The 12,440-nt window shown below is 39.8% G+C and overlaps 1 long non-coding RNA gene across 3 annotated transcripts; it reads left to right on the forward strand.

Moving 5' to 3' along the window:
• The first annotated feature begins 322 nt into the window (after positions 1 to 322).
• Positions 323 to 5,049, forward strand: LOC147652035 (uncharacterized). Of its 3 annotated transcripts, XR_015289943.1 has the most exons (4): positions 323 to 1,278; positions 2,088 to 2,214; positions 3,698 to 3,823; positions 4,379 to 5,049. It is a non-coding gene; the product is annotated as an uncharacterized LOC147652035 (long non-coding RNA). The 3 variants fall into 3 exon arrangements; XR_015289944.1 differs by lacking the exons at positions 323 to 1,278; positions 4,379 to 5,049 and adding an exon at positions 4,056 to 4,372 and having other exon boundaries at positions 1,849 to 2,214; XR_015289942.1 differs by lacking the exon at positions 323 to 1,278 and having other exon boundaries at positions 1,864 to 2,214.
• Positions 5,050 to 12,440: the final 7,391 nt, after the last annotated feature.

Raw genomic sequence — 12,440 nt, forward strand, 5'->3', positions numbered from 1 at the left:
ATTATATCTATGTGTATAAATATAGCTCAATTTGATAGAAATAAATATTAATTACATTTAAGTGAAGGGGTATTTTGTTTTTTATTTGGTTAGAGGCAGGGCTTGCTAAGTTTCGATGGGGGGTGGGTTTTGGGGCGTTCCTCGGAGAAGAGTTTTTGGAAGGGGGTTGCACACGTGGTTTCTTGCCTCGCTTCTCTGCACGTGCAGGGGCGCCCCCCCGCCCGCCCCGGGCTGAGCTGTGCGGCAGTGCTGCCGCCGTGTGGGCACAGAGCGGTACTGCAGCTGTGCGCCGAGGCGGGCGGGGCCGGGCCGAGCGGGGGCCGAGCAGGGCCGAGCCGATCCGAAGCGGAGGGGGCCGAGCCGAGCCGAAGCGGGACGGAAAGAGCCGAGCCGAAGTGGGCCGGAAAGAGCCGAGCCGAGCCGAGCCGCGTCAAGCCCCCCCCCACTCCGGAGCCGGCCGGGAGGACCCCGGCAGAGGCGTTGGCTCCAATGCCTGCCGCCGCAGGTGCGGGCGCCGCCCAGCTACGGAGCCGCTGCGCCCCGCCGCCATCGTCCTCGCCCCGGGAAAGGCGGCGGACAATCGGGCGGAGTGCTCGGAGTCGGTCGGCGTCGGCAGGTTTTTCGGTCAGGCAAGTAAGTTAGACAGACGCGTTGAGAGCAGCGGGGGCCTTAATCTTGCCTCAACAAAGATGGCCGCACAGCCGGAAGTGGCTTCAGCCACAACAAAGATGGCGGCGAGGAAGGGCGGAAGTGACGTCACGCCACGCACAAGATGGCTGCCCGGTCGTGGCCGGCTTGACCTCCCAAGGATGGCGGCCAAAAAGGCGGGAAAATGGAAGGACCCCCGGGCGGTGGGTGCGTGCGCTTTACTGCCTGACAAACACCCCGGCGCCGACGCCGCTCCGGCGCAATTTTCCGCGGCTTTTCCGGCCGTGCGGACACGGGCTGTGCGCTCGGCGGCGCCGGGGCCGGGCGCCAGCAGGTCGGGCGCCGACAGGCAGCGGTGAAGACGCCTCTCTCTGCCGGGGTCCTTGCCGCGGCCGCGTTCTGGGGCTTCTGGCACTCGCGACGACCCGTACCTCGCCGCCGCTGCTCTCGCTCCGTTCTCTCCCCCTCGGCCCCCCCCCGGGCAATGGCGGAAACCCCAATGGCATCGGGACCCAACGGTCGCTCCCCGGCCCCGGGACCGAAGCAGCCCGAGGAGGCGGCTGCTCTGTGTGTCGGAACGGTGAGAGCGGGGGCCGGGGCTGGGGCAGCTTATCAACCGAGTATATATATGTAAGTATAAAGATGATCAAAATAGATATTAAAAAATATTGAAGAAAAAGGGGCTGCTTGGTTTTTATTTAGTTAGAGGCAGGGCTTTTAGATAAATAGGAAAAATACAAATAAATAAAATATTGAAAGAATGAATATATAAAGAAAAATATATACAAATCTATATATCTATAAATATATAGAGAAAAAAATATATATATATATGTAGGCGTAAAAATAAGTAATAGAAATATATACATATATGTTGATTTATAATCTATAATATGATTTCTGTACGTATAGATGGCAATATGATATCTTTTAGGATATGTTATGTGTTTTGTATATCAAGAAGGTATATAAATATGATAAAAAATATATATTAAAATATTTTTAAATACCGTTTAAGATAAAGGGACTGTTTGGTTTTTATTAGGTTAGCTTCGGGGCTTTTAAATAAATACAACAAAAATAAAAACATAGAAATGTATAGTAAGTATATAAAGATATAGATGTATGTGCAACCAGAAAAGTAAAGAAATAGAAGTAATGCCAATATATACAAACAGATTTATATTTAATAGATATGTTATATATATTGATTTTATATATGTATTATATACATAATGAATATATATCATTAAAATGTATGTAATATATTTAATATATAATAACATACGTATACACGTTAAAATAATATATTTTGATACTTTATATATTGCTTGTCATATATAAATGAATATAGTATATAAATTTAAACATGTGTGGTGGAAATAGATGTTAATTTGTATTTTTTTTTTATTTTCATTGTTTTGGTATGTTTCTCGGAGGCAATCCTCCCCTTGCAGCTGCTGACAGCACGGAAAAGCTGTGTGCTTCGTGGTGTCTATTGCCCAGCTGGCAACGATTCCCTTGTGTTTGGTGCATTAAGTCACACCCAGCTGTGTGGGATGGCAGGTGAGCACATTGCCCGACCCTTTTAGCTTTTCTGGCTCAGGCACAACTTCCTTTCCTTTTGGATATGGAAAACAGGGAAGAGAGGGTAGTGTGACATTAGCACTAATTTCTAGCAGATTTTTAACTGCCCCTGATGCTCGTTCATCTTTGCAGTGTGGGTTTTCATGCTGACAAATCCTCTGCTTTGCCTTCTGCTCACAGTCAGCTGGGCCCTTTATTGAACAGATTTATCTGCTACAAGGCTACGCAGAAGGATGGAAAGGAGGAACACAGGGGGGAAAAAAAATAGATTCAAGGCATAGAGAAGGTAGCTGGTTTATTTGTATGACATGTAGCTTTTTTAGGATGTTTTGTTCTTTATATGGCGTTAATTTCAAAGAGAAGCCTGTGAACTTTGTGTTCCCCTTTTGGGGCTGGTTCTGGGGTAAGGGGGAAACACGAGGCCTAAGCACCTCTGGCTTATCTGTCCAAGGATCTGCCTCAGTTGTGGCTCCCATCCTTCTGAAGGACTCTTCAGCGCAGTGAGTTACCTTCTATAACTATTCATTGTTGTATTGTTGTTGTGAGACCTCATTGCTGGGTGAGAGGACCAGGGGAAATGAAAGGCTGTATGCCACTGTTACTTCATCACTGAATTCTTGCACTCTGTTAAAATCAAAACAAAAGGGATTTACACTGTCAGAAACACTTAACTGTAAGTTAAGGTAAAGGTCACAGTGCTAACACCTAAGAGCAGATAGGGTTGAGCTCCTTTGTCTTCCCTCTCCGGCAGCTTTTGTGACTCCTGCCTCCAAGGTATCATCAGCTATCCCCTGGATCTTGCAGTGGAAGAGATGCTGAACCACCAGCTGTTCCATATTCTACACCATGTGTCTTTTTACCATGCTCCTCTGAGAAGCATCTCTCCCGTCTCTGTTTCTTTGCAGACCAGAAGGGATAAACTGGGATTCCTTTGTTCTTTTGCCTGTTAATAAAAAGGCTGCTTGTGGCTGTGTGCAGTGGCAACTGCATCACAGAATCTTAGAGGTGATTATTCACAGGTTAAGGAAATAATTCCTTTTTTTGTCACTGCTGCACTGAATTTCATAGGCGTGTCTGTGGCTTGATGCCTAAGATATTTAAAGCAGGTTTTATTCTTACAGGGGTTTTGCACACTAAAGTGTCTGCCCAGGTTTTGTTTCCAAAAGTGAGGTATAGTGCTGGGTGTTTAATTTGGTATGTTACTTGTTCTGTTGTGTAAATAACTGCAGCTCCCTCCCTGTGCCTGTGTATTGCAGGGGCAAGCGAGCGCTGGTTATAAAGGTGGCGATAATTAGGAAGAAGCTGTTTAAGCTTGGATAAATGTTTAGAGATCATTGCTTAGGGTACTGCATAGATGTACCAGAAGGAACTGCACCCTGGAAGTGCTGTGTGTCTGAAACCGACTACACCTGCTCATTTTTAGCTCCTCTTTCTGACTCTGACTCTGCTCCTATTCCGACAGACCCGTCCGAGCCTGGCGTTCGCTACAGGCCTCCGCGTGGTGGGAGATGAGTCTAGGAGGAAATACCTTCAATCCACAGACGAAGCAGAAAGGACTCAGTACAAGGAGGACTGGACTCAGATGAAGGTAAAGTCCTTAACAGTCTATTTCTTCCCCATAACAAGTACTTCATTAGTGCATTCCTGGCCGTGTGCTGCAGGGCACGTTGGAAGTTACACGTGAGCGACGCTTCCGCTCGCGTCGAGGCGCACGCACGCGTTCCTCGTGCACCTTCTCCCTGCCTGACACGAGCTAACAGAGTCTGCCGAGGTGTGCCTGACCGGTTGTGAGGGCCAGATCTTTGTTGCCCTCATTTCAGTGAAGGAAACTGGAATTCCTTCTTGTATTCAGCACCACGTGTGGGTGTAAAGTTGAGCTGCCACGTGCCAGTTGAGAGCTGATTTGGTCAAGGAGAGGAATTCTTGCCTAGGAAGATTTGGCACTCCAGTTTCTCTTGCATGGCAGAGGCCACCCGAGATCGAAATGTTGCTACAAGTGTCCCGAGCTATTTCCAGTACGTACTTAAAAATGTCTGTCTGCAACTGGAGCGATTCTGTGCCTTATCCAGAGATGGTGCATTCTGGCTTTTCAGCGTGCACAGTGACGCTCCCGAGTTTTAAAGTGTCGATCTTTCTCTCGTAGGTTAAGATGGGCACAGCTCTAGGTGGCCCATAGCTTGGGGTTCATCTCAGAAGGAGGGACTTCATTTGGTCACAGAGAAGACATGCCTTCCCTGCAAGGAGCAGCAAAGATAATGCACAGCCTCTCGGAGAGGCTTAAACTTGAGTAAATTTTTGTAGCCACTGATGCTGTTGAGGAAGGTACGTGGATTGCAGTCACCTGAGGATTGGTAACTTTTGACAGTGAGTGCAGCACTTGCCAGTGGCTCCCCTCCCTGGCTGCCATGCTGTGGGTTTTGGCAGCTGCATTGTAAAATTTGTTGGTAGATTTTGGAGTCGCTTCCCCTGTAAGCGTTCAGCCAGGGTTCCCTTTAACAAACACACTGTGTGGCAGCAGCGCGTTGCTCTTCATAAAATAGAGATAAATTTCTGTGCTTCCTTTTTTAAGCAACTGAACTGCTCAAGAAACTGCTGCCCGAGATGGTGAGGTTTGAAGCCTCTCTGGAGGAGCTGGAACTCTCTAAGGACGGGGGCTCGTGATTCACCCGTAGATTTGCGCACATGCAATGTAGCAAACCTGACTTTGATTTCAGCCAAAGCTTAATGTCACTGTCAGAAAACTGAGTATGATTTTTGGCCCATAGTTGTTTACGAATGGTGTAAGCCATTATATAATCAAGTATATCATTGAGATGTGTCGGGTAGATGTATTACGGTTATAGTGTGTGTGTGTGTGTGTGTGTGTGTGTGTTTGTGTGATGATTTCATTATCATACCATTTCACTGAACAGTCAAGTTCATTGGAGTGAAATCTGATTACTTGCATTTTAAAAACTTGCCCACCCCAACCCGTTTTGATTTTTTTTTCACAGGTATTTTATAGGCATATTTCAACATTTTCCTTCCTAATCCACGAGTAAAGGGAGATGTTGGGATTTGATCCAAAAGATCTTACAACCGATTTTGTGGTGAAACAGAGAAAAACCGTGAGCAGCCAACTCACTGGAAACCTGCATGTTAAACGCAGAGAAGCACAAAGTGTTTGATGCTGTTAGAGTTCAAAATAACAAGGAAAAATGGTGGGGAATTTACCTGCCTTGGAACAAAGTATGACCCCATCCCATACTCTCAGCTCCCGCTCCCCTTCCAGCGTGGCTGTGACCCGGGCTGGCCGTACCGCTCGGTGTCTCTGGACCTCACAGCATTTCTACGTGGCTGCTGCACCCGGGTCCCCAGTACGTCCTGCTCTGGCCGCCTTCCCCGAGCGGTCCCACGTGCACCAAGCGGGTGCTACAGACCACAGGGGCCTCTTGGCTGCAGAGCTGGGTGATGGGAGACAACAAAGCAATGCCCAGGATGCAGCTGTTCAAGCCAGCCTCGCCTCACGGAGCATTTCTTTCTCACCTGTCCATGGTTCTCTCTCTGTGTGTGTCTGTGCTCCTTTTTAAACTGCAGGGCTGGGAGGCCTGGCCATTCCACCGGGAGTGCTCACCCTGGGAGCACCAGTGTCTACCTTGGGAGGAAGCAAGCTGCCACCAGAATAAAAGCAGGGTGGAGCTGCTCCCACTCCAAGGCAAGAGCCTGCAAGGCCCATCCTTTGGGGACTCGTCTTTTGTGTGAAGGCAAATTGTCTAGCAGAGGAAGAGGTTGGTACCTGGTGGAGCAGGGCCAAGATTCCATTTTCCCCAGGCAGCTCCCTCCTCTGCCTGCTGTAGCGCTGGCCAGGGCTGGGAGAGGAGGGGGAGTGTGTTCAGCACTGCTGCTGGAACGGAGTGGCCCTCTCAGGAGGATCCCGGTTGCTTCAGGACCTTGCTTTTGCACTGGTTTGTGTCCACAAAGGAAAGGCATGCAGAAGGCAGCACCATCACCCCAGCCCTGTAGTCTGGACCTAGAAAGGCTTCCAATAAAGCCAGGTGCTGCTGTCCAGGGCAGTTGGAGTTGTTCTGTGCCTTCTTTGGGGGGGAAGAGCAAAGGCTGAGGGGGACGGGGTGGAGACTGGGGGGCTCCCGTGTCCCTTGGGGCACGCCGAGGTCCCCGCCAGAGGGAGGGACACGCTGCGCTGGAGGAGCAAGGTGAGCGGGGAATGGGGAGGGCTGGTGCTGGGTACCCTTGCCCAGAGGGGACCCCGAGCTGCCAGGAAATTCCCTGGGAGGGCTGGGTGCAGAATCCAAAAACCTGTGGAGTTGTTCTGGTTTTTATGGTAGGTATTGGCAAGGGACAGGAATTGACCTCTCCAAATCCCCTTGGAAAGGAACCCCCTCTCTGTGCACTCCGTCGTTAGGGTTTTGTTATGTCAGGAACGGCTTAGGGTTAAGAAAGTGGGTTTTGTCTTTCCACCTCTTACTTCCCTGTAAAATGGGAGTGTATAAAACACATGTGTGCATCCCTGAGGTATTAAAATGCACCGAGAGAAATTTCTGGGCCTAAGGTCCATAGAGACGAGCGCGTTCTGCGCTCGGGGTTGAGTAGGAATTTATATTTTTGTCATTCTGACCTGTTAGCTGAAAGAATTGGGAGAGTTTCCAAGAGAAAGAAATGCAAATTTTAAAAAGCAGAACATTAGAAAGAGAAATATATAAATGTATACATGTAAAAATAAATATAGGGAAAGCTAGGTAGATCTATATATAGAGAGAGAGCCATAAAAAAGAAATAAATACAAGTAATCCAAGTCTAGACAAGTAGATTAATATTCAGTATGAAAACTATATGGATAGATGCTAATATAATGTATTTTAATATCAGTTCTGTATGATATCTCTGTGTATAGATAAAGAAGATCAATATGATAGACATAAATATTACAAAAATTTAAATGTAGGGTCCTTTTGTAATTTATTTGGATAGAGGCATGGCATATAAATGAATAATACAGAAATGAAAATATACACATCTATAATAAAGAAATAAATATAGGGAGATAGATTGGGAGATAGATAGATAAATAGATAGATAGATAGATAGATAGATAGAGAGATAGAGAGAGAAAGAGAGAAAGAGAGAGAAAGAGAGATATAGCCATAGAAAAGAAATAAACACAAATTTTCTATATCTAGACAAGGTGGTTAATATTCAATATGAAAAATATACGGATAGATGGTAATGTATTTTAATATCTGTTGTGCATTATATCTCTGTGTGTATAAATAAAGAAAATCAATATTATAGAAATAGATATTATAAATAGGTATGAAGAGATATATATATATAGAGAGAGAGAGCGCCATAAAAAAGAAGTAAATGCAGATAATCTAAATCTAGAAAAGTCGATTAATATTCAGTATGAAAACTATATGGATAGATGCTAATATAATATATTTTAATATCAGTTACGTCTGATATCTATGTGTATAGATAAAGAAGATCAATATGATAGAAATAAATATTACAAATATTTAAATGTAGGGTCCTTTTGTTTTTTTTTGGATAGATGCATGGCATATAAATGAATAATATAGAAATCAAAATATACACATCTATAATAAAGAAATGTATATAGGGTGATAGATAGGGAGATATATAGATAGGGAGATATATAGATAGGGAGATAGATAGATAGATAGATAGATAGATAGATAGATAGATAGATAGATAGATAGATAGATAGAGCCATAAAAGAAGAATTAAATACCAGTAATCCAAATCTGGACAAGTAAATTAATGATCAGTATGAAAACTATATAGATAGATTGTAATGTACATTAATATCTGTTATGCATTGTATCTGTGTGTATAAATATAGAAGATCAATATTTTAGAAAAAATATATTAATTTTTTTAAACAAGGGGCTTTTCTTTTTTTATTTAATTAAAGGCATGGCATTTAAATGAATAATATAGAAATGAAAATATACACATCTATAAGAAAGAAATATATGTAGTGAGAGAGATAGATAGATAGATAGATAGATAGATAGATAGATAGAGAAAGAGAGAGAGAGAGAGATAAAGAGATACAGCCATAGAAAAGAAATAAACACAAATTATATCTAGACAAGCTGGTTAATATTCAATATGAAAAATATACAGATAGATGGTAATGTATTTTAATATCTGTTGTGCATTATATCTCTGTGTGTATAAATAAAGAAAATCAATATTATAGAAATAGATATTATAAATCTTTCAATCAAGGGAATTACTGGTTTTTATTTGGTTACAGGCATGGCCTTTAAATGAATAATATAGAAATGAAAATATACACATCTATAATAAAGAAAGAGATATAGGGAGATATATATATATATAGAGAGCCATAAAAAAAAAGTAAATACAGATAATCTAAATCTAGAAAAGTCGATTAATATTCAGTATGAAAACTATATGGATAGATGCTAATATAATATATTTTAATATCAATTATGTATGATATCTATGTGTATAGATAAAGAAGATCAATGTGATAGAAATAAATATTACAAATATTTAAATGTAGGGGCTTTTTGTTTTTTATTTGTATAGAGGCATGGCATTTAAATGAATAATATAGAAATCAAAAGATACACATCTATAATAAAGAAATGTATATAGGGTGATAGATATGGAGATATATAGATAGGGAGATATATAGATAGGGAGATATATAGATAGATAGGTAGGTAGGTAGATAGATAGAGAGAGAGAGAGAGAGAGAGAGAGAGAGAGAGAGAGCACGAGCCATAAAAGAAGAAATAAATACCAGTAATCCAAATCTGGACAAGTAAATTAATGATCAGTATGAAAATTATATAGATAGATGGTAATGTACTTTAATATCTGTTATGCATTGTATCTGTGTGTATAAATATAGAAGATCAATATTTTAGAAAAATATATTAATTTTTTTAAACAAGGCGCTTTTCTTTTTTTATTTAATGAAAGGCATGGCATTTAAATGAATAATATAGAAATGAAAATATACACATCTATAAGAAAGAAATATATGTAGTGAGAGAGAGAGAGAGATAGATAGATAGATAGATAGAGAAAGAGAGAGAGAGAGATAAAGAGATACAGCCATAGAAAAGAAATAAACACAAATTATCTATATCTAGAAAAGCTGGTTAATATTCAATATGAAAAATATACGGATAGATGGTAATGTATTTTAATATCTGTTGTGCATTATATCTCTGTGTATAAATAAAGAAAATCAATATTATAGAAATAGATATTATAAATCTTTCATTCAAGGGAATTACTGGTTTTCATTTGGTTACAGGCATGGCATTTAAATGAATAATATAAAAATGAAAATATACACATCTATAATAAAGAAATAGATATAGGGAGATATATATATAGAGAGAGAGAGAGCCATAAAAAAGAAGTAAATACAGATAATCTAAATCTAGAAAAGTCGATTAATATTCAGTATGAAAACTATATGGATAGATGCTAATATAATGTATTTTAATATGAGTTATGTTTGATATCTATGTGTATAGATAAAGAAGATCAATATGATAGAAATAAATATTACAAATATTTAAATGTAGGGTCCTTTTGTTATTTTTTTGGATAGATGCATGGCATATAAATGAATAATATAGAAATGAAAATATACACATCTATAATAAAGAAATGTATATAGGGTGATAGATCGGGAGATAGATAGATCGGGAGATAGATAGATAGGGAGATAGATAGGGAGATAGATAGATAGATAGATAGACAGAGAGATAGATAGAGAGATAGATAGAGAGATAGATAGACAGAGAGATAGATAGATAGAGCCATAAAAGAAGAAATAAATACCAGTAATCCAAATCTGGACAAGTAAATTAATGATCAGTATGAAAACTATATAGATAGATTGTAATGTACATTAATATCTGTTATGCATTGTATCTGTGTGTATAAATATAGAAGATTAATATTATAGAAAAAGATATTAATTTTTTTATACAAGGGGCTTTTCTTTTTTTATTTAATTAAAGGCATGGCATTTAAATGAATAATATACAAATGAAGATATACACATCTATAAGAAAGAAATATATGTAGTGAGATAGATAGATAGATAGATAGATAGATAGATATAGATAGATAGATAGATAGATAGATAGATAGATAGATAGATAGATAGATAGATAGATAGAGCCATAAAAGAAGAAATAAATACCAGTAATCCAAATCTGGACAAGTAAATTAATGATCAGTATGAAAACTATATAGATAGATTGTAATGTACATTAATATCTGTTATGCATTGTATCTGTGTGTATAAATATAGAAGATTAATATTATAGAAAAAGATATTAATTTTTTTATACAAGGGGCTTTTCTTTTTTTATTTAATTAAAGGCATGGCATTTAAATGAATAATATACAAATGAAGATATACACATCTATAAGAAAGAAATATATGTAGTGAGATAGATAGATAGATAGATAGATAGATAGATAGATAGATATAGATAGATAGATAGATAGATAGATAGATAGATAGATAGATAGATAGATAGAGCCATAAAAGAAGAAATAAATACCAGTAATCCAAAGCTGGACAAGTAAATTAATGATCAGTATGAAAACTATAGGGATAGATGGTAATGTACTTTAATATCTGTTATGCATTGTATCTGTGTGTACAAATATAAAAGATCAATATTATAGAAATAGATATTAAAAACAGTTAAAACAAGGGTTTAATTGTTTTTTATTTGGTTAGAGGCTTAGAGGCAGGGCTTTTAAATGATTAATATAGAAATGAAAATATACACATCTATAATAAATAAATAAATATAGGGAGATATATCTATGTATAAATTGAAATAAAAACCAAAAAACCCCCAAGTAATCTAAAACTAGACAAGTAGATTAATATTCAATATGAAAAATATATGGATAGACGTTCATATATTTTTATATTGATTATGCATTATATCTATGTGTAAAAATATAGATTAATATGATAGAAATAAATATTAATTACATTTAAGTGAAGGGGTATTTTGTTTTTTATTTGGTTAGAGGCAGGGCTTGCTAAGTTTCGATGGGGGGTGGGTTTTGGGGCGTTCCTCGGAGAAGAGTTTTTGGAAGGGGGTTGCACACGTGGTTTCTTGCCTCGCTTCTCTGCACGTGCAGGGGCGCCCCCCCGCCCGCCCCGGGCTGAGCTGTGCGGCAGTGCTGCCGCCGTGTGGGCACAGAGCGGTACTGCAGCTGTGCGCCGAGGCGGGCGGGGCCGGGCCGAGCGGGGGCCGAGCAGGGCCGAGCCGATCCGAAGCGGAGGGGGCCGAACCGAGCCGCAGCAGGCCGGAAAAAGCCGAGCCGAATTGGGACGGAAAGAGCCGAACCGAAGTGGGCCGGAAAGAGCCGAACCGAGCCGAGCCGAGCTGCGTCGGGCCCCCCCCCCACCTCCGGAGCCGGCCGGGAGGACCCCGGCAGAGGCGTTGACTGGTTAATATTCAATATGAAAAATATACGGATAGATGGTAATGTATTTTAATATCTGTTGTGCATTATATCTCTGTGTGTATAAATAAAGAAAATCAATATTATAGAAATAGATATTATAAATCTTTCAATCAAGGGAATTACTGGTTTTTATTTGGTTACAGGCATGGCCTTTAAATGAATAATATAGAAATGAAAATATACACATCTATAATAAAGAAAGAGATATAGGGAGATATATATATAGAGATAGAGCCATAAAAAAGAAGTAAATACAGATAATCTAAATCTAGAAAAGTCGATTAATATTCAGTATGAAAACTAAGGATAGATGCTAATATAATATATTTTAATATCTGTTATGTATGATATCTATGTGTATAGATAAAGAAGATCAACATGATAGAAATAAATATTACAAATATTTAAATGTAGGGGCTTTTTGTTTTTTATTTATATAGAGGCATGGCATTTAAATGAATAATATAGAAATGAAAATATACACATCTATAATAAAGAAATGTATATAGGGTGATAGATATGGAGATATATAGATAGGGAGATATATAGATAGGGAGATAGATAGATAGATAGATAGATAGATAGATAGATAGATAGATAGATAGATAGATAGAGCCATAAAAGAAGAATTAAATACCAGTAATCCAAATCTGGACAAGTAAATTAATGATCAGTATGAAAACTAT

Source organism: Cyanistes caeruleus, chromosome 8 (genome assembly GCF_971803275.1).
Source record: "Cyanistes caeruleus chromosome 8, bCyaCae1.hap1.1, whole genome shotgun sequence".
Taxonomy (NCBI): domain Eukaryota; kingdom Metazoa; phylum Chordata; class Aves; order Passeriformes; family Paridae; genus Cyanistes; species Cyanistes caeruleus.